The sequence below is a fragment of the Rissa tridactyla genome, chromosome 4, assembly GCF_028500815.1.
Source record: "Rissa tridactyla isolate bRisTri1 chromosome 4, bRisTri1.patW.cur.20221130, whole genome shotgun sequence".
NCBI lineage: Eukaryota > Metazoa > Chordata > Aves > Charadriiformes > Laridae > Rissa > Rissa tridactyla.
In genome coordinates this window covers 18,366,068-18,388,077 of record NC_071469.1, presented here as the reverse complement: position 1 = coordinate 18,388,077, position 22,010 = coordinate 18,366,068, and positions in this window count along the sequence as shown.

Sequence of the window (22,010 nt, the reverse complement as noted above, 5' to 3'; positions counted from 1 at the left end):
CAGTGACTCCCATCCAGTTGTCACTGCAGTTTTCCAAACCAAAACCAAACAAACAGAATGAGATCCTCAGCCTATCTAAGAGTAGTGAACACAACTTCACTTTTAAAGCCATCTGTCAAACAGCTGGCTTCAGAAGAAAAATTTACCAAGCAAGAGTGTGGAGGAACTCAGTGTGTTGTGTTTTTTCCTTTCTTTCATCTGGCTAGGATTAAGTATTTTGTTTTTCTCTTCTATGTGCATCAACATGCCACCATGGGACTGTATTACTTCATATGCAGATGAACCAAAAATAAGAAATAAGAGTTACCAGTGGTCAAGTGGAACCTCAGCTGGGTTGAGGTGAGATAGAAACTGCTCAGCTGAAGCTGAGGTGTGAGGAGCAGAGCACTGACTCGTAGGTAGGGGGAGAAGTCAGCAGCTTTCTCTGCTTGTTGGGGGAGGATGCAAAACTTCAGGTCATTCCAGAGGTGCAAGGGTGAATTTAGAGAAGAGATGGAGAACAGGGAAGGGAAATTTCACTAGCTGATTCGAGGTTGGCTTGTTACAAAATCATGGGAATCAGGGCTGGAAAAGAAAACATGTTGTATTAAGTCATCTTATCTGGTCCCTGCAATCAAGCAGTGTACGTTTTCTCTCGTGGGCTTTCCAGACAAGTTTAACCCTTAGAGAATAATAAATGATCATTGCTGAAGTACAAAATTAAATCAGCTTCTGGATTTTTTTAAATTTTTTTTTTCCCCCCACCAGAGAAGTAATCTTTTCTTCATTCTGATACACATCTCCTCTGTCTTTCACGCCCTGCTGAGAGCCCCCAGACAGATATGCAACGCTAAAAGCAGGTCAAGAAATTGCAGTTTCAGGAAAGAAAAAGACTTAGGAGGAGAATTCAAAGATGGGTGGTCAGAGAAGTTCTTAATCCCTTAGGAGAGAGGTTTCTTTCTTTTCCTGTTCTAAAGAAACCTCCTTCCTGCCCCCCTACCTGCCTTTGCAAATGCTTAGCAAAGATGATGATTTACCAGTTGTTATCTAACTTGGAGTTGTCGGTTTCCTGAGGACAAAGGCCCAGTGCACAATATGACAACAAGGTCTTGCATTTAACCGCAAAGTCCCTTGACACTGCAGCGTTCCAGCACAGCAGGCTGGAAAATGTGTTGCAGCTCTGTATAAATTGAAGGGGGGAAGGAAAAGGGAAAAAAAAAAAAAAAAGGAGGAGAAATGTAATGAATTAAATATGGAAATGAATAATACACTCAAGTACAATCTCCTCTGTGTCGTCTTGGTATTCAATTCTATTTATTTTATGTTGTCCCCGCATGATCGACTTGCAGAGTCGCACAGATTTATGTGTAGTGAATGTGGAACTGTTTTGTAGAGATTATCCAGAAAAAGCTGGAGGCTCAGCCATGGAGGAAGAGAATAGGAAGGGCTTGTAGGGCTTGGAGGGGCTTAAGAAGCAGGCTAAGAACAGAGGGAAGCATGTAAAACTGGCATTTGTTGCTGGGGTAATTGTAGGACTCACCAACTGCCATTGAAATTAATGCCTTTAGATTTTGCCAGACCATTGGTTCAAACAAAGGAGAGTTCCATCCCTCAGAGCTGCTTCTTCAGGCAGACATTATTTTAGTGTTTATGAGGGTACCTAAGATCACCAGTTGAAGTTTGGTAGGCCACGCGGGTATTTTAGGAAAGCATGGGGCTCCTGTGGTGCAGAAGACTAAGCCTGGAGTGGTGGAGCTGTCCATCCCCACCTTCCGTAAGTGACTTTTGCTGCTTTGATATAAAGATGTGCAGCTTGTTTTTTTTCCTTTTCCTAAACATCCTAATGGGGTGTTTTCCTAACATCCCATTATTTCTAATGTAGGCTTCTTTTTCTTTGATCCATAGGTAAGAATAGACTATGGTGAGTCTCTGTATTTTTCTCCTCAGGTATAGTTAGGTTGCAGAATTTTTTGTAGGAGCTGCTACGGAGTGAATGTTCTATCAAGTATCTTGACCCAAGAACAGGTAACCTTAAAAAGATGAGTTACCATGCATCCACTGCTCTGCAATAACTGTCCAAGCACATGCTCTTAAACCTAAGTACTCCCATGTAATCATATGTGTCAAAGTGCTAAAATGTCCATCTACATCTGACAAACTCCAAATAGTTTGTGACTTCGTTACATCTCTAATATCAAACTACCCACACAGCAGGGAAATCGTATCCTGCTTCACGGTTGCATTTGTCTAACGTCAGCCTGAATTCTCCTGAATCTTTTTATGTCTCTGGCTGAAAGATTTGAAAGGTCTGTAAGGCGTCTTTTCCATATGAAAAGTACCTACATATAAAAATATAAAATCGCATGTTGACTAATGTCAGTGGATTAAAGGTTTATACTCATCACATTGCAAGATATGTTTTCTCCTGCAAGATCATTTTCGTGGTTTTGGTTTGAACTCTAAGACGTCCACATCCTTCCTGATTTGGAGATGCCAAGACTGAAGATATCATTCTTCTAATGATTTTAATTGCAGCCAACCCAGGGGCAAAACTACTTTCCTGTTTCTACTTGATAATCCCTTTTTTATATACCTGGGTATCTTATTAGTTGTCAAACACAACACCAAGATCTCATGCTGAGGTGTTTCATTTTGGTGTTCTTTAGGTGCAACTTTGCAAGACAGAGGTTTTCACCCTGAATGTAGGGCCTTGGCTTCAGCCCTTCAAATTTCAGCCAGGTTTTCCCCCCTGGAGGTGCCATCTTTTCTTCATTGACTGAAGAGGAAGCCTGGGACAGCTAGGCTCTTAGTTTAGATGCCTCTACTAGGGGCAAGAGGTGAGTGGGGTTGAATCTCAGCCTTTATTGCCAGGTGTGATACATTTCATTTGCCTTTAGTAAAGTGCTCATATTGCATTGTAATAACTTAAACAGGTAATTCTTGTACCCCCATAATTCAGCCTGTCCTCTTTCTTTGCTATTTTAGTAATTTATACACTTTCTGTAAATCCCACTATCACAGATTTTGTATTATCTAGGTAATTGCTGAAAATGCTAAACCTTATTGGACTAACAACCAATTTTCTAAAGAATCTTACTAATAATGATCTCATTCATTATAATGCCTCACCATTAATAACCACATGTTGAAAGTTGTCATTGAAGTATATTGGTAAGTCTAATAAGTGCCTTACTATTTCCATACAGTGCGAAGTATTTGTTTTTTGACTAAGATGTCATGAGATATCAAATTATATGCCTTGGAGAAAAACAAATACAGTCTGTTAGTGCCATTGCCTTTATCAGGATAGACCTTTGCCCAAAGAAAGGTAACAGTTTGTGCTTCTCCTGAGTACCAGGGCAATTTCATGTCTGTCTAGGCCTATTTCTAAGAGAAGTTGAATTTACTGGCAACTGGCGTTTAGCAAAAGTCCTATCAGAAACCTCTGGATCTCAAATTTACTGCCTTTATTCCCATCAGGAGATGTTGGCATTCATGTCCTGTTGTTGTTGGCCAGCATCTCCATAGCTGCCCGTATCTCACGTTTCAAAGAATGTGACCCCTTCTTTGAGGAGGTATAAGATTTCCTTGAGATCAAAGACTATTCCTCTCTCAAGGTCTTGAAAACTTCAGCCCACGCTTCAGATACTTATAAGTGTGATCTGCCATGTTTCCTGGATCTGAGGGATTTGCTTATTTACTTCCAGATATTCACTGGAGAACTAGATTGGCAGTGGACAACCTGAGAGGACAGCTTGCTCCCTCTAATCAGTGCTGGATGTATTTTACCTCCTCCCGAGCTATTACTGTTCTCCAACATGATGCACAAGCAATAAGGAGTTATCTGCTCGTCATGCTTTTTGTATGCTGTTGCTCTTGGAATCCATCTTCCCATCTTCTAGGGTTTGCCTGCCTTGCTCTGTCATGTTTAATTTCTCTTACTAAAGGGCCTTGGGACAGGGACCTGTGATTTCTCTTTTGCCCCTTTTTTTTCCTCGTTGTAATTGTAAAGGCCCATAAAGTCGCAGACCTCCTCTAGTACTGAATAAATAATAAACAATGCTAATCCTTTTCACTCCAAAAACTCAAGTCTGCAGATTCTTGAGAGAGAATAGTGTCAATGCAATCGCAAAAGTGCACATCATCACCAGATGGAAATCAATACATGGCATCACTGTAAGAGTCCACATGGTAGCACTTGTCAGTAATTCTCTTCCAGTCTGTCAACGCAGTACTCCATCACACAAACAGGAGGAGCATGCTGTGGGTTTGTATACTTGAACCTCTCTAGGGACACCACTAATATAAAAAGCATTGCCACCAGAGGCTTCTTGTGCACTTAACGAAAGGAAATACATTTTCCTTCATTCTCTCCTTGAGCTTGTGGAGGCCTGGATTCACAGAGCTGACCTATGCTCTTTTGTGGATAGCAGCACTGCAAGAGCTAATGGCAACTGTGATAACACAGACTCCTACCCCCTGAAGGCTGACCTAGGACCAGACTCTAGTTTCACATTGGCTGCACCTATACTTAAATTTAATACCAAGTCTGCAAATGCAGGTGCTAAAGCAATGGGTTGATGTTGCCCATGTGTGGGACCTCCAGGCCTTGCATGGAGCTCCCTTGCTTCACCACTTGGAGGAGAATTAACAGCAACGTGTAGTGGCCCATTCAGTCACAGCAAGGGCACAAGGGCTTAGCCAGCCATGGGCACACAACAGCGGGAGACATTCTTGCAGCACGGGGTGGCCCGCTACTCATTAGTCGGCCATCTTTCTTCATTCATCCCAGTGGGAGCTCTCCACAAGGTGGCAATGTAACACCACACATTCCACCATCTCCTCTAGCAGATATCCTCTAGTTGAAGTTTCCCTCACCCCAAGAATGGTGCCCTTGGTTAAGTGCACCCATTGCAGGCAGGAATGCAAGCCCGTCTGGGATTGAGGTGAATGCAGGTGGTCTGCCTGATGGTTCTCTGCCAAGCCTCCAGAGAGAGAGCAAAGTCCAACTACATGGCTTTGCCACTCCTGGTTGGCCATGGGGAAAAGACGAGGCATGAGTGCATGGAGTCACCAGGCCTGGAGAACGGTGGTGCTGCTCTATGGGGAAAATGGCAGACTTTCAAGAGACCAAATCTGGTATCTTTGTAATAGTAAATTTTATTTATTGAACAAATAATCCTGCTGCAGTATGTAGCATATCTGTGAAGCACAAGACCACTTTGATATGAATGAGCCAGCCAAAAAATATCTGTCCTAGCTTATACCTGCTTCCCATTAATTTAAAAGCAGCCAGGAAAGATGTTAGCTGAAAACAAGATGTGATCATCAATAGGCTGCTTATATCTTTTTAAATCGAACAGAAATAACAAAAGAAGTACAAACGAAAGATACATAACACTAGCTTCCTTCTGCACCACAGGCCAGGATTTTGTGAATTATCCCCAGATTTCAGTACCTCCCCTACGGCTTCTGTTCTGTCTCTTACAATAAAGATTTGCTTGCCAACTTGTTTGAACGGGGGAAGTGAGCCAAGCCAGTCCTGGAAGGGGTTGAGCTGTGTTTGTTGTGCTATGTTTTGGGAAGCCCTCTTTTGATATTGTTGTCCCCCTTAAGTGTCTTTATCCTTGTGGGGGGTCTCTGCCCTTTAGTTGATTCCTTGAGGATCTCTCTCAGAAAATCTGGGGCAGTTCAGGGTGGAATTGGGAAGGATGCTTTAGCAGCTACTCACCCATTCAGTGAAGGGAGTCTGTCTAAAGCTGAAGCGTCCTGTTGCCACTATGAAGTTGTGTTGTCTTCTGAAGTACCAGGTATTGGTCATGGCTGGAAAGAGGAGAGCAGATTAAATGGATCCAATTCCAATGAACTGATCTGGTATGGCAGGCTTTAAGATCTTTGAAGCCTACGAGGGCATTTCCATTTCCAAACCACAAATTATTTCCAGAAACTGGGAAACAAGAGGAGGGAAACAAGAGGAAGGAAAGCTTGCACATGGCAAGCTCAACAGAGGAGAAAAATCCTTTGCAATGAAGTCATTGGACAGAAAGTAAACTGCCCACAAGCCCTTTTACCAGAAGAGTTTGGATCGAGAGTCCAGTGAATAGGAGAATTATACGTAACATGTAGTATATGAACTGTCAGGGCAATAAAGAGGTATTGTCCATGAGTTGCTCTCAAAACTTCCACTGAACCCTTTAGTGCATGAGTCAGTCGCAGAGAAGATTGGCGCATGTGGTCCCTGTTCCAGAGCCAGGTTAGAGGAAAGGTGGAACTTTTCACAGAAAATAGTTAAAGCTTTGCTTTATCAGGCTTGCTGTTTGCTAAACTTTGCTTAACTTGTGCAATGATTCCTGGCTCCTCCATATGGCCTTCACCTTTGAGTACTATTGATTAACTAGTACCTCTTACACCTTTCTCCTCTTTATCTAATGGAGTGGTTATTTTAACCCTTTGACTGGGAACTTCCTCATGTGGAGGTTGGCCCCTCTTCTGAAAAGCTTTACGCTAAGGATGCAAGCGAGAGAGATTGAAGAACCTGGGAGTGAAAGCCAAACTCTTTAAAACTGTTAAGGCTCCGAATTCTTTGTGTTGCAGTAGCATCTAGTAGCCGTACTCTAGCTAGGAGGGGTGGGCCTGCTGTGCAAGGCACAGGACCAGCACGTAACAAGAGGGCTGCTCCTGCCCTAAAGAACTTGCAGCCTGAATTGAAAACACAAAGAATGGGAGGAAAACTAGAGGCACAAAGAAAAGAGATGACTTGGCCAAGATTGAGCAGTAAATCAGTGGCAGAACTTCGAAGAGTTCCCTTGAGTCCTAATCTGGTGACCTTTCTAGTGGGGCAGGCTGCCTCTGGCTTTTCACTGAAGTGTGCAAAGCATTGGCTTTTGATTTGCAAATAGATTAGAGCATACAGCATCTTATGCCAAAAATTTCAGCACAAAGTTAATGTTGCCTAATGGTGTCTCGTATTGTTCCAGAATGCATACAGGATTAATCCTCAGCAGGATATGAAAAATTGATGCAAATTTACACTTCTGAAAAGTGGGAAAGATAAAGGTTTATGCTACGCTGTCAAAATAACCTTAACTCCGCCCTCTTCCAGAATTCCTAATATAAATGCTCATACAGACTGAATCTCGGGGAAAATGCAAGAAACAAGGCACAGGAAAGCATACAGCACAGACTAATGTTGTCTCTGTCTGAGCATATCTCATCAAGAGAGATGGAAGAGATGGAACAGGAGGCAGCGTGTTCTCTTAAGTTTCTTCATACCCGCTTCCTATAAGGTCATAAGCATTAAAGCCAGGAAGACCTCACTGGACTGTCTGACCTTATCTGTATCTATCCCTATTCCAACTACTTCTAGTTAATCTGTATTGAACCAAATACATTGAGATTGTCCACAGCATCTTCAACAAAGGCACAAGTTCAGGTCTCAAGTGCAGCAGTTTCAGACAGAGAAACTATTGTCTGGTTGTTTTCAGGGGTTCTTGGCTCTGCTTCTCCCCTTCATAGTCACCACAAAGTTGGCTTGCTAACCTTGGCATGCTCAGGAGAGAGGATGCACTTTGGGATGCTGAGGCACGCTAGTTTGGTAGTACTTAAAATAGTCCACCTAAAACCAGAAAGTGATGCTTGTTTTTATCTATAGCAGAGCTGAGATTCCTCTAATACCTGGATGAATTTAAGCTAGTGCCCCTTTCACTTTTAGGAAATGGATCTAGCAATGACGCAAATTGGTTGCAGTTTAGAGAACGGTTTGGCTCATCAGGCCTTGTGATCCCCATCTATCAGCAAGGTGTTTACAGCTCTCAACTTCCCCCACCGAGCGCAAATCCAGATACTTATTTAGACGTGATGCTTTCCCATGGAGAGAAGGGGTTAGCAGGGCTCTGCAGACCCAGCAGCACCCGCAGAGATGTTCTTGGTAGATGGCTGCAGGGAACCAGGCAGCTGACAGGCCACTTGTGGTCAGTGCTCCCATCGTGGTGGTGAGGGACTGGGTGCAGGACTCCCAAATCTCCCTAGGACTTTGCTTAAAGCAGTGAATGCCTGTGTGTGCGCCTCAGCTCCTAACTTGGCAACACTGCTTCCTTTGCCTCTCTTACTTATTCAGCTTATAAGCAATTTGGGCAGGGTTTGGTGCTCACTCTATATGCCCTGGGTATTACGGTTAAGTGCAAGATGCTTAAGTGTAATATGCTTGTATAAGCCTCATTCCTTGGTTTTATTGAGTCAGGGCTGGGAAGATGAAAACTCCTCTTTTCCCACCTGCAGCACACCTAACCACTAAGCTGGGTAGGGGGAGCTCAGGTTCTTGTGTTACTTAATCGTGTTTGATATTACAGCTGGGTGAAATGTTTATGGGGAGCCATTTATTAGATGTCTTTTCCCTCTGCGTGCTCAGGTGCTTTGAGGAACTTCCTAAATTTACCCACTGTGCAATGGATGGTCCAATCATTCCTCCAGACAAGTTCTAGCCCCAGATTCGTAACGACTTGAGTATAAACATGATTCACTCATTTTGACTGGATGACGAAAGTCCTGTGTCCTTCTCTTGCCTGGATGAGGGCAGAGATTTTTATCTTTCTTAAAAAGAAGAAATAGTGAGTAAGGGAGAAGAAATAATGTACAATGGATGGCAATTGCGAGTTATTTGTGTAATGAACAATGTCTTTGCAATGCTTCCACGTCACTGTGAGTAAAATCCAGACGCCGAAGGGAAAGTGACTGAAAGGGGACACCCGTACAGCCTACCCATCCAGAGTTGTGCCATCTGGTCCTCATCCCTTGCACCTCAGGACTTTTCAGTCATGACATGGTTTTATTGTCTCTGTCCCATGGTGATGCAACGTCTCTATCTCATGGTGGGAACTGAGGCACAAGCTAGATGAAATGTCTTGCCCCGTGGTTAGCCGGAGTCAGGCTCCAAGTTGTTTATAACGTTTTCTTCACTGCCACCGGGCACGTTTCCCTGGGTGACATTTTTTTTTTTCTCCCCCTCAGGAAAGGAGGAGGTTCCCTAGCATACCCTGATATCTCTAAGGGACGTGGACTCCCATTTCTGCTTGGTCTCTATACTGCTATTTCCTAGAAAGTAAATATCTGTCCATGCTCTGTTCTTTACATCCTTCCCTATGTACCTGCTACCGGCTACTGTCAGACCCAAAATACTGCACTGCTTGGACATTTGGTCTTATGTAATATGGCATTTATGTTCCTATGAGGTTTGGGAGCTTTTCTGTTTTTCATTGTGGTCTCCACTGAGCAGGCAACATGCAAAATGACCCCAGCAAGTTCAGCAGTTTTGCCAAATTTGTCTCTTAAACACTTTCTCTTCCAAGCAATCCTGCCTCCAGCAGGGTCAGCAGTTGACTGAGCTCTCTACCACCTGCCCTAAAAGTCTTTACTAGGTATATGTTGTGCGTTCGTCATAGGGCTACAAGTGCCACCAGTGTAAATGAGAGTTGTGCAAGTGAAACATGTAAGACCCTGAAATCCTAATTAGTTTTAGTAGCCAAAAGGAGCTGCTACAATCACAGAATCTGATCTTCCATGTAAAAAGGACCTCAAAATTTCTTCCCCTAATTGTTGCTTTGATCCCAGCCACTTCTGGCTGTGTTGGAGAAGGCATGTGGATACTGCCTCAACAATTGCCAGGAGGTGGGTATAGGTCTCTGGCAGAGGAGAGGGCAGTGGAAAGGAGGAGAGGCACACAGAGGAGCTGAGGTGGTACAGCAATGGCCTTTCAACGGGGATGCGGTTTCCAGAATCTCTCCCTCTATTTCTGGCAGAAGATGTCAGGGCCAATGAATCCTGGAAGCCCTCAAGCGCGAGTCTGGATATATTCTGTCTCTGTTTGCCAGCTCTGCTGAAGGAGAAATGACTGCCACACCACTGTCCCATCCCTCAGCAGCTATTTGGCAACCTCCCCCTTACATCAACACTGCAGCTGGCCTGCACGCTATCTACCGACCATTTTCTTTTCCTCAACCCTTATGCCCCAAATGGATCAATTTTTGGAATTTACGAAGTGTCAGACATCCTGTTGAGAGCTGAACACGGATGAAAAAAAATGCTGGAAAGCTGGTGGAAGTTGCTAGAAAGCAGCATTATTTATCCACTGGAGAAGTACTCCGCAGCCAGTGTCAGGGCAAGTACCCCATGTCCTGGCTCCCCTGGCGTTCTCTGAGCCCTGCTGAATTCGATGCTTTCTCAGGGTCAACCGGCCACTTTTGGCTCCTGGCTCTGTGCCGCATCCCCTCGTTGATGGGCATGTTCTGCAGCAGGACCAGCCAGCTTCAGGAAAGAAGGGGTAAGCCGCCTCCCCTGCTGGCACAGGTTCAGTTCAGACACAATCTCTTTCCCCCATCCACACTCTTGGGTCCAGCAGTTTCTTTGGGGTGACTGACACCCTGAGATCCAACCGGCTTCAGGGGCTGGGCAAGGTCAGAAGTTTATTTTGGTGCATCATCTCTCACCTTGAAAAGTGTTACAAAAACATGAAGTCATTGCTAGAGCTGGTTGCAAAATATATTTTACATGGGTTTTTTTCTGCTGCAAAAGGCAAATATATTGAAACTGAATTTTTTTGTGGGAAAGGGAATGGTTTTAACAGATTTTCCAGCTTACTGAAAGGTTGGAAGTCTTCTAAAATAATTTCCCTTTTTTCTTTATCTAAAAATGATTACTGTTTGGTAGTTGTTGTTTTTTTACATTGAAATAAAATTTCATTTTAAAATTTAACTTAATTTTTCCTAGAAAAGAGAATAAACAAAGAGGAAAAGGTCCAAATCAAATATTAAAAAAATTATTTCTATCTGTACCAATTTTTGTTTTGATTTGTTTTTGTCTTTTGCCTGGTGGCCTGTGAACATTTTTGAGTTTTCCTTCCAGCTTTCTTTCTGATGTGGAGAGGAACATCAATTGAAATTTCAAAAACTTTTATGAGAAAGGGAAAGTCTTCCCTGCCAAGCTCTAGCTATGGCTGGAATACATCTTAAAACACTGAGTGTCAAAAGCTGTGATCTGATTTACCAGGGAGGGTTTTCTTATGTTGTCACACCCCTCTGAAGAGCCTCTGAATAGTGGATAACAGGGAGCTATTCCTGACGATTTCCACCTGCATGAAACTTCTCTGAAATAGAGTATATCGTATTGTGGAAAGGGAGGTGTGTTAAGGAGCTTAGAGGCAGCCAGGAGGATTTGTAAACAGAACTATGCGAGACGGGAGTCAATGAATGAGAATAATGATGTGTAGGAAAGGATTGGGAAATAACAAGTTAGGGATGACTCGGTGTGAAGGTCCACACCGAGCAATCACCCGCGACCACGAGCCAATGCACGGGGTTTGCTTCAAAGCAGAGGATGCACGAGTCTCCAATGGAGACTCCAGCCCACAGAGGTTTGCAACTCAGGGACTTCTTGCGCCAGGAGCTTCACCTTTTTGTTTAAAGGCATGGCTAGGAAATCTCAAAATGCAGCGTGAATTCAGATAAAAATTTCATATTTGTGACTTTTTTGAAGCCAAGTGGAACCGCTCACTGGGGCTGATGGAAAAGATGCTGTGGCACCTTGTTTGTTAGAGCATCTTGCTTTTTCACACCTTTCACTTACCCACAGTTTGCCTTCTAGACCAATCATGCCAGCCCTGTGTTTTTTACTTTTGTCCAAAAATATTTTTTTTTGGAGTAAACCTTCACTTTCTTCCACTGAAGTTTCAACTACAAAAAAATTATCTCAACCTGCAGATTTAAATCATTTGTTTCACCCCACTTTTAACCTTATCTCTATCTTCTCCCTAGCCGAGTGGGTGATTGGAGAGATGAAACGTAGCGTGGCTTTGTCCCTGAAGAACATCATCTGCTCTTTCTTCTCCCGCACATAAATCTCACTGGTGTACCTTGCCCTTTACAGCGTGGTAAGACTGAGTGACCAGCGTACGCTCAGCAGAGGAGATGGGGGGGGGGGGGGTGTAAGTACGGATAGTTTCCAAATGACCCCAGAGAAGTGTAGAAATCGTGTTGTTAACAACCATACTCTACATGGCAGCAATCCAGGGCCCTGTAATTAGATGTGAATATTACAGTTGGCTTCGAAACACTGTAGAAATTAGAAATTACTGTCTGTTGGGGAATTAGAGCATCCTTTTATTGGATGGGGGGAGAGCAGATTGGTGGTGGGCTCCTTTCATGTTTTTGTATTCCAGGCAGTTTGCCCACTCGAGAGGAAGCTATTTATTGATCTCTGACTGCGAGGGTTAATAAATCTCTGGTTCAGACTGGTTCAAACTCTGGCCAGGTCAGTCTGAGGCAGATGATAACTGCTTCTTAACCAGAGGCACTTTGAGAACCAGCTGGGGGAAGCTGCCCAGTAAGAAACCTGGGGTTTGCAGATGCTTGACCTTCCCTCAAGCCTCTGGTGTTTGGGTAGTTTGAATTTAATGCATATGGAGTCCTTTTTTTATTATATGGCATTGCAGTCAACAGCATTTTTTCCCATCCCTTCACATCTCCCGTTATACAGCCGTGCCACCTTCGGTGGGGGGGAAGTGTCTGCTTGGCAAACAGGCTGGTTTCATTACGGCGTCTCCTCCCCTCGCCTCCTGAAGGACATCTTCATTAGGAGCCTCTGTGTGTGGAAATCAGCTTATGCACCACACAATATGTGAAAGCCCCCTGGAAGGATTTTATGAGAGGTCACACACTCAAGCCTGCCTGTCACTGGCCACCCGGGGGTGGCCACCCCACCCTCCTGTGCCTCCCCGGGACTTGCCCTTTGATTCCTCACCCTGAGCGGCAAATGCCTCTGCTTCAATAGACATAATTTCCAATTGTCTCCATGCGCTTTGGAAGTCTCTCTATCACACCCTGAACAAATATGCCTCTTTTTTTTTTTTTCCCTTTTTTTATTTGTTCTTCTGAACTCGCTGCTGAATAATCGGTTCTTTCCCCACTGCCATGTTTCTGCTCTAATCAAGGACAGATTCTTGTGAAAATAGATTGGTCTTCTCCCCCCCCACCCCCCCCCCCCCAGCGATGTGTGTAAGTCTGTCTGTTTTTTTAAAAATAATTTCCTAGAACTGGTAGATTTGGCTGGCCCTCAGGTCTCCTGATGCGGGAGGGTTAAAGGGAGAGTTGGGTGGCCTGTTTGCTCTCGGCGTTAACCATTTCATCATTTGCAGGGAAAACCCTTTCCCCTACTCCCCTTCCTCAGGAGACTCTGTCTCAGTGCAATTGGTGTAGGAAGCCCTACTGAAACCTTATCAGCAGCTTTGGGCTCAGGTAACGCTTCCTACCAGCCATGTCATGAAGCCTTGAACCCATGGGTTGATCCCTAGAGATGCTGGATGCATCCTGTTGGGTACTGAGTGACCTCGGCTCTCACTGGCAATCGTGGGACTCGAGGCAGGGACACTTTTCCAGGGTCATTGCATACACCCTGAAGGCCTGCAGCTCTTGACAATGAGCTTCATCATTGAGGACATCACCTTCCCGTGGCTTCTCAGGTTCCCTGGCCTCTCCATGGACGTGGAAAGGACCGATTCTCACCTTCCCGCAAGGGTGCTGGGTGCCTGGCAGTGGGACAGCGGGGCCAGATGCAGCCTCGCGTCTCGGGGAAGGTGAACTTCTGCAAAACCTGAGGAGGGCACTAGAGAAGTGCAGAAATGTCGAGACGGGGACTTGGCCAGCCAGTGCATGTGGCTGCCATCTGCAGAGTCCCCAGCTCCTGGTGCTGGGCTTTCCCTGGGATGGTGAGATTAAGAGAGCGGGGCGGGGGGGAAATGGTTCTCAGCCTTTCTTTTTTGTGCTGTGGAGCAGCTAAGGTCTTATCAACACTTCCCTTCCCGTCCGAGCCATGATTACAGAGCCTTCATGTGTACACCCTGGGTGTATGTGTGTATAAAAATATATGGCTGTATAATTAGAACCAGCCAAGAATATTTGGCTGAAATGGTGGTAGGGGGGGGACTTAGGGGGTGTCCAAATATCCCGATTTGTTGGAGCCAGAACTCTTCATGGGAAGTGTCAGGTTTGATGAATTTCCCATTAAAAAAAAAAAAAAAAAGAAAAGAAAAGAAAAAGAAAGAAAAGGTTTTGACATATTTTAAACATTCCAATGCAGTGTTTTTAAACCATCACCTCCCAGCCTCATTTTTTTCTGCTCGCAGAGGTTTTTGAGATCATTCTGAATCAGGCAGAACAGGGATTTGAAGCATGGCCAATGTCCTAAACACCAGCTAAACAGCATCAGCCAGTCTCTTTCTCTCTCCTTTTCCCCAAGAAAAGCTTCCTGATAAAACTAGTTGAAGCTGAAATATTCCACAGGGATGCATCAACTTTAGCCAAATGGTATAATTAGCTAGACAAGGTGGTAGCCGCCTCTAATTCAAATGCTTCCATCGCCCGTGTGATTTAATGGCTCTTCACATCCCCAAGATGCACCTAGTATCCTGCCTTAAAGCAGCTCTTTGGTCGAATCTCTGAACTGAGCCGGTCTTTTCTCAGGCTATGCATTTCCCCGTATCTTTTTGTCTTCCCAGAAAGGCTCCCTGCCTTTCTTAATGCTGCAAAACCTCAGCCTTGCCATGGGAACATAAGGTTGGGGGGATGGCCAGGGTGGTGGAGGTAGAGATGAGCAAATGTTGGGACATGTGGGAAGCTCACGCAGTTCAGAGAGGCTTTGGGGAATTAGGACCCACCTACCTGGAGCATCTAAGCCATTAATTAGGACTGTGTCCACTGGGGGGTTGGTCTGAGTGCCACGTGGCTGATGCTTTTGCCCAAACTATTATTCATGCTTGTCTAGGTAGAAAGCCCTTGCGCTGGAGCCCAGATCCTCAAAGGTTTGGCTTGAATGGGGAATCAAATGCCTAAATACCTTTGAGGATCGCAGTCTTAGTCACTGCATCCACAGCCAGTTTTAAATCCACTCTGGAGAACTTATAAATGCCTCTTTATAAGCTTTTCAAGCTGGACTCTGACCCCGACTGGCTTCGTCCTGGCGGCGCTGAGTGCCTCAGCCTCCCTCCTTGCTCCCTCTTCCCTGCGTGGAGGGGCTCCGGGGGGCCAGGGGCAGCTCCCCTCTTCCTCCAAACCCTTGGGCAAAGCAATCACCTGAGCTGCTCACTGCAGGATGGGCGAAGTGGAGGTCAGCAGCACGAGCTACAGCTGAACAAAAAGGTAATCTAAATATATATATATATTCATATTTAAATAATATGTAGGTATCCTGATATGTTTCTATATATTTAAACATACACATATTTTTCTCATGCCGGTGGGAATAACTAGTTCAAAGCTGGGCTGCAGAGTCGGGAAGAAAGGATCCATTCCCAGTGTTGGTCTGTACTGGGTGACACCCTCATGGGTGACAGTGACTTGCCACTGTACCAACATCTGCATTTGGGAGGAGTGGGAGGGACACAACGTGTCAAACAGCTCTCTTGGGACCCAGGAAAAGGCTTTCCCCAGGAGTAGGTCGCACAGGAGCTGCCATCTGCCAATGTTTCCTGCCCCTTCCTTGCCACCATCAAGCTCCTGTATGAAGGAGAACTGCAGATTTGATCCAGCTGAAATATATATTATTGTTCTCTTTTTTTTTTTTTGTCCCATCCATGTCCCCCTCAAAGCATATTTCCCTTCCCACATTCTTTTGCATTAAATTACAAATGCCAGTCTCTTTAGGCACGGTACTAACTGATAAATAACAGCAAAAATAATGCAAGCAAGAAATTATAAATGCACTGTTAAAAGAACTTATACTGTGAGTACTCATATGTTAATGGAGTACTTCTAAGTGTTCATAACGTTTCCCCAATCTCTGGGGCGTTTGGGGTCAATGCTTGAATTTATCTTTTCTTATGTCGTGACAGACGCAAGTCTAAACCCAGATGGAGCTCATGGGATTGGTCTGGGACCACCTGAACTTCAGAGCAAACCAAAGTGCTGCGGTGCTGGGAAGCCTTGTGGTGAGGGTGCCTGACTGAACCCTGGCAGAGCAGAGCTTCCCCACCAGCATGCAGGCAGCAGTGACACTTCCAGGGGAGCCCAACCACCCCACTTCTGGTGGCCCCACAGCTTGGGTAGGCTCAGCCTTGCGATGCCAGCTAATTGTGCCTCCATACATCCCCCCCCAACTCCATCAGTTCCTAACCTACTTTCGCCTCCAACAAAACCTTTTCTATTCTTATTTTTCCTGCTCCTTGCCCTGGTTTTCTGCTTGATTTCCATGCCATGCCTCTGCATGTATATTCAGGGCCTATACTCTTTTTATGGATATTTTCTTGTAAATATGGTTTTTGGCTCCAACCCGCCCCTTACACATCCAAAAGACGCTTGATTGGCAAGTCTCTCCAAATCAACAGGAAAATCAACTGCACGCTACTCTCTTATTTTCTTCTCCAAAGATCCGCTTGGACTCCCTCCTCCTCTGAGCCAATGCTCAGACCTGCCTCCTCCCCGTGGACATTCAGGGGAGCTTTAAGGATGCCCTGCATTGATTTTTAGGTCCCAGGGAGCCCTGGGTCAAAGCACGTTGCGCCTTACAGTGGGTCCACACATGACTGCCCCGGCTCTCTCATGCGAGGTCCATGGTGGAGCTGGCCGTGCCAGGGGAGGACGCGCAGCCACACCAAGGAAACTTGCCATGACCAGCTCCAGCTCTGGAGCAGGAGAGCATCCCCTGACCCAGCGGAGGCAGCAGCTCCCGACAGCTCAGGCAGCTGCATGATCTGCGCCGTCTTAATGCTGCTGCTTCTCATTTATTCACCTGCTTTTTTTTTTTTTTTTCCTTCTTCACTTTTCCCCCCTCCACGCTCTCGCAGCCGGATTTCCCTCGGACAGGACCTCCCCGCAGCCGTCTCTGCGCGTGTTCCCGCTGCTGAGGTCTAGGCACTGCGTAGGGGTGGGCTGGGGGCTGAGTTTGCCCGAAGGGCATTGCTTTGTACCTACCAGATGTGCTGAATTTCTCACTCTGGCTCCCTCTGAGCAGCCCCCTGCTTCCTCTTGACCTTGCTGTAATTTAAATTCTCAACCTTTTGCCAGTCCCGGCAGCTGATTTATTCTCCTGATGTTTAATGTTGGATTTACCTCTTTGGAGGAAGGTTATAGCCACCTTGGAAATATTTGCAGAGCAGAACTTCTCTTCTTTTTTTTTTTTTTTGTATTATTTATTTTTTTTCTCACTCCTTGAGAGCAAACTAGTGTTACGGTATGTGGCTAGCCTGCAGTTCCCCAGCTAGCAAATTCTCTGCTGGTCAGATCTCTATGCGAGCATTTGCGTTCTGTCATTAAGCCTTTAGAGATCTTGCCAGCCATTGGTTTGGCATCCAGTCATTCTCAGCAGGACTGGTTGCCTGTATCCTGTCTTTAGCTAATGCTCTGTCAACCACAGGGGGAAACTCAGCCAACACGATCTCTATCAGCCTTTCAAGGACCAGCAGTTCTGCCATGTGGACTGGAGTCCTGCACTCTGGCCTGATCTATTTATTAAAGAGCTCTGCCAATCAGTAGACCTTGTCAAAAATAACGTTTCCCCTTCTCCTCTCCCTCCTCCCTGCAAAATGTTGATGTGAGTGACAAAATGTTTGTTTTTGTTGACTTATTCCATGGAAATTTACAGGTTCCATTGGAAAATGAAAGATACGTTTTCAGCTGTTAAAGATCTTTCCCTTTAAGTCTTTCAGATTTCCAATAATTGAAAAATAATTGAAAATTTTCAAGGAAAGGCACTAACCACTGTGAATACATGGATTTCATTGAGTGCCCAGCTTTCCAGCAAGACTGCTCTTTGCTTACATTCATTAGTGACTGAATGGTTTTCCTGTCACAAAGGTTGTACTGCAGGATGACTGTAAAGCTTGATGTGATGTACATTGCCATCTCCTTTTCTGGACAGTGTAGGTTACCCCTTGCCACTCCCTTAGGACACACCATTGTCCTGCACTGCTGGTTGACTTGACACATACGAAAATTACCTCTTTTCTTGGTGGAGTATCCTCGCTGTCTGATCATCTGGATGGCCTTCAGGCATTGTTTCAGAAGGTATATTAATTATTTGGAAGACAGGTGAAATCGTGTGGCTTAAATTCTTCTCAGCAAAGACCTTGAACTAGTTGTCATTTCCTTCTTCCAGTGTGGACTAGCTGTGGTCATGGAAGCCATAACCAGTCTTTGCTCCTTTGTGTTTGAGGGACAACATCTGAATGGAGAAGAAACCCTCTTAACCACTTTGGACCTGAGACAGGGGGTCTCATTTCACTTGCTCTTGAGATGTGCAGGAAGCTGTGGCAAAGCCGAGTAGTTAACACAGGTGTCCAGTCTTGCATTTTGACCATTACATTTTCCTTTCTTGCTCATCCAAGCACATCTGGTCCTGCCTTCCCCTCCCACCAGATCCTTGTTCACTGTTACCCTTCCAATCATAAACACACACACAGGATCATGTCTTTGATTTTATCCAGGCCATGGGCTTCCAACTTTATGGACCAGAAAGTAAGGCATTGCATCACATCCAGCTCATTAGGCTCTGCTCCGCTGTACAAGCGTGAGGTTAGGTGGAGAGAGCTGATCAGACAAAGCCTGGAACTGCTTTATTGGTGAGACCTGCTCACAAAGCCACTGGGATCACTGGAATTAAGCTTTAAAATATTCTGAGCAAATATTGTCCTAGCCCAGTTCTGAGAATTGCCTTTGTGTGTGCGTGTGTCTGTGTGTATTAACCAGATGCTCTGGCTCAGCCTCCTTGGGCTTGGCAGAGGGCTCTTTTCAGAAACTTGGTCCTTTGGCTTCTGCACCTAGTGGCTTCCTCTGAGCTGGTCTCCAGCTTGGTCGGCAGATATCAGCCACAAGTCCACTGTGGGAGTAGCTGCAGTGGTAGGAGAAAGCTTTGGAAACCAATTAGCCTTGCCTGTACCTGTCAACTATGGGAGATGCATCTCTCCCTCTTGCCTGTCCCACTCTGGAGGTGCAAGCCTCCAGGAACAAAATACCTGCTGCTCCCTGGCTGTATGTGCTTTGTGACCTGTTGGCCACAGGGCTTCTTTTTGTCCCAAGAGGGCATGTTCATCAGCTGTCTTCTGGCCTCCAGTACCTCTGAAGTAGTTTGACTCTGAGAGACTGATCATGACAAAGCTGGTAGGAGAGGGAGAGGGATTAGGTGGCTTTGCTGCTCCGTGCTTGCTTTGTCCCAGCCCCGTACAAGCTGCTCTTGCAAGGGAAAGCAGGGGGATGCCGAGTGTCAGCTGAAGCAGTAAGAGGGCAGGGAGAGAGGCACGTCTCACCACATCTCACCATGTCTCACCACGTCTCACCACATCTCTTTGTGCCTGACCACTCTCTTCTCTCTTTGCTGGATGGTAACTTCAGGATTCATCACATGGCAGCACAGGTAGAGGGAGATGGTGGGCAAGCTGCAGACTGATGTGCTGGGGAAGGCACGATGCTGGAGACCTCCAGGCCATCACACTGCACCAATGGGCAGAGGGACATGGGGCCATAAATCAGATAATGGCAAAGGAATATGCCAGAAGTAGAGCTGACCAGCACGTCTTCAGATTCCTGTGTCCTCTTCCAGTCTCATGTGTCCATGTCCCTGTGACTGGCACTGGGAAGGGGGCAAGTGATTTGGTTTTGGTGAACGCGAACCTTGGGGTGGTTGGTGCTCCAACACCTCTGTTGCGCCGTGCAGGAAATTACCAAAGAGCTGGTAGGGGAAACATCGGAAGAGCAGGTTAACTGAAATAACTTTTAAAAATGTGGAGGATTAAGTAATATAAAATATAAAGTAAATGAGTTCAACCAGTCTTGACCAGACTTGAAAAGAAAGATTTTTATTCTTTTTTTTCTACAGAGAATTTACTTGTATTTAGATTTTATTCTGGCTTTGAAGAGAAAATCCTTCTGATCTTGAGTGAGTCCAAATTACAGACCCTCACTTTTTTAGTGAAACAAATTTTTGGTCCACCATGGAGCTTAGTGGGAAGATTTTGCTCGAGGAACAAACTCTATTAATGCTGCATAACCATGTTGTTTAGTTGAAGTCCTCTTATGAAAGGCTCAGTCCCCGACCTGGAAAACGGGAAGTGTCATGTAGCTGATGTGACTGATCACGCGACACGCAGATCGAATCAAGCATGGTATCAGTGAAGAAGAGGAACGACCCTGCGAGTAGGGCAGTGATCTGAGATGTGAGATCTGTGTTCTCCGTTCCCTGCAAACTGTCCCTGTGGCCACGGCCCCATCACCTGAAACCATCCTTGTTAGATAATGGTCCCCCACAGCTATTACTGCCTTGGCAATGGCTGTCAATGTGCCATTAGTACCGATTACGTGCACTAGGTACGCAAAACCCCAACCTGATGACGAAGGTGCCCAGAGGTGATGAAGGTGACTTGGTACCAGGTATCAGCTTCTCAATGATAAGGAAACGTACGAGCCTTTTTCCTCTTGGCTCCTATTGCTCAGGGGAAGCCAGAAGAAACACAACAGTTGGACTCTGCAGGAAGCTCACAAGTCCAGGGGCTGGTGGGACACAAGACGTGATGGACTTGAGAGTGAATAGGAGTAAACCCAGCAAGGGTTAGGTGGGGCCAGTGAGTTTTATTTTTCAAGCGGCACAGAGAGAGAGGGAAGAAGGGAAGGAAGGAACAGCTGTAAGGGCATTTTTGTTGCTGACTGGTCCAAAGGAATGTGTATAAACAGCTTTAGATGTATTTTTCTGAGCGTGTTAAGTGTATTTATTGCCTGCTCTAATTGGTCCTGCCTCGAGTTAGCCAGGACTAAGTTCCCATGGGAAGTACGCTTCACTGACTCAAATGGTCTGAAGACTGGTGTTCGCAGTGCGACCTGTGTTAATGATTGCCCCTGAGCTGTCCTTTCTCACAGCCTCCTGCCAGAGTGTCTAGGGCAAGTGCAGATTTGGCCCTGCCCAAGAGTCCACTGTCCGTGTGGCTTTATCACAGGGCAGCAGCAGCGCCCGGCTGGCATCAGTGCTGGATCCAACAGCAGGGGTGTAAACAGCTGCATCTCCCTCCTGGGGAGGCTGGTCCACGTGGCTGAGGTAGAGGATGCTTGAATTTATTTTCTGAGCCAGCCACAAGCTCCTTCGCTCAACCTGAGCAGGTCACAGGCAAAGCCTCCCTGAGCAGGGGCTGCGTTTTCCTGCCGTGCTGGTGTGGGCACCAGGAACGAAAGGTGGTTTTGCATTTGGAAACACCCCTGCGTGCACACAAAGCGTTTGTTCCCAGTATAACCCAGACGGCTGCTTTTTCTGAAGAGTTCAGTGCAAGCAGTCGGCAAAAGGGGTGGTGGGGGGGGAAAAGCATAAAACAGTTTCTCATTGCAAAATGTCATTTTGATGGAACTGACATTTTTGGCAAAGCCAGTATAAATTTCAATGTTTTGTTTTGTTTGTTTTAAAAAAACCAAACACAGAAAATGTCCAAATATGTAATATTGACATTTTCAGAACCAAATGTTTTGCTACTTCATCCTAGCAGAGTTCTTAAAATTTGAATTATCTTTTTCATAAAAATATTATGAAGAGACTAATGGAAAAAAAAGTTCTAGGTTCTTCTAAAGTTCTTCCACGAATTTTCAATTTTTAGCATGACTCAAGACTTGAGCCCATCCATCAAAGAGAAAATGAGATGCCCTTTTTTGGGAAATATGTGTTTTACCCCACTGGCTAAGCTGGTTTAGTTGTGAAAATGTTTCCAAAAAGCTGTGCCCATGGTTGGTGATCTTTTGGGCTGTCGGCAGCCTCCTGCCAGCTGAGCTGTGCATTATGGCTGTAAAACACATCCTTGGCAGGGTGCTGGCACCGTTGGCTTCCCCACAGAGGGAGCATCAAGGAGGAGGCGGGCTACAGCCCAGGTTATTGCCTGGTTTTCGAAAGCAAGATAAAGTGAAAATTTAATCAAGCTGCTGGACTTCTAAGAATTGCTCTCTCTGAAGGTGTCCAAGGGCAAGAAGAGTTGAGGGGAGGAGGGAGGAATCTGAGGGGAGGTTGCTAGATCAGAGTGGTACCTG